General features: G+C 34.0%; 1 non-coding gene across 1 annotated transcript; it reads right to left on the bottom strand.

Annotated features, from left to right (window-relative positions):
• Positions 1–520: 520 nt before the first annotated feature.
• Positions 521–627, bottom strand: LOC128057901 (U6 spliceosomal RNA). The gene has a single exon (XR_008200359.1). It is a non-coding gene; the product is annotated as a U6 spliceosomal RNA (small nuclear RNA).
• Between the last annotated feature and the right edge of the window lie 280 nt (positions 628–907).

Below are 907 nucleotides of genomic sequence, written 5' to 3'. Positions count from 1 at the left end.
CCTTGTTATAGCAAAGTGACTCACTTATACATCTATTTAGATTATTTTTAAGCTATTTTCTATTATGGTTTATCACAGGATAGCCAATACAGTTCACTGTGCTATACAGCAGGACCTTGTTGTTTACTCATCCTACATATAATAGCGTGCATCTACTAACCCCAAACTCTCATCCACCCCTACCCCCACCTCCCACTTGGCAACCACAAGTAGTGTTCTCTGCGTCAGTGAGATCAGTTCACTTGTGTCATATTTTATATGTTACACCATACTGCATTTATCTTTCTGACTTACTTCATTTAGGATGATAATCCCCAGGTCCATGTATTACTGCACACAGCATTATGTCATTTTTTTTAATGGCTAAATAGTAATCCATGTATATATGTAGCATATTTTCTTTATCCAGTCATCTGTCAATGGACATTTAGTTTGTTTCCATGTCTTGGCTGTTTTGAATAGTGCTGCTATGAACATAGAGGTACATGTTTCTTCTTTAATTTTATCTCAATATATGCCCTCAAATATGGAACATTTCATGAATTTTTGACATCTTTGTGCAGGGACCATGCTAATCTTCTCTGTATCACTCCAATTTTAGCATATATGTGCTGTTGAAGTGAGCAGGAGAATTGGAATTAAAAGAGTGCTTTACCATGGACTCCAAAATAACTAAGCTCACTGAGGTTAAATAAAAGACAAGTGGTTCATAATTAATCATTGATATGAATATGAATATGACTATGAATAACAGTGACAGCTGAGTCACTCTTGTTAATACTTTGTAACTAATTAAACAATTAATTAAAAGAATTTGGAAAATATTGTAAGCAAGGTGTTAATTATAGTAGATAATTGACACTCATTAAACACTAGGTCTCCCAGTTTCCCATTTTTTAGTGAAAAA

Source organism: Budorcas taxicolor, chromosome 12, assembly GCF_023091745.1.
Source record: "Budorcas taxicolor isolate Tak-1 chromosome 12, Takin1.1, whole genome shotgun sequence".
NCBI lineage: Eukaryota > Metazoa > Chordata > Mammalia > Artiodactyla > Bovidae > Budorcas > Budorcas taxicolor.
Note: the sequence above shows the minus strand (reverse complement) of the source record. Positions and strands in the feature narration are given on the sequence as shown.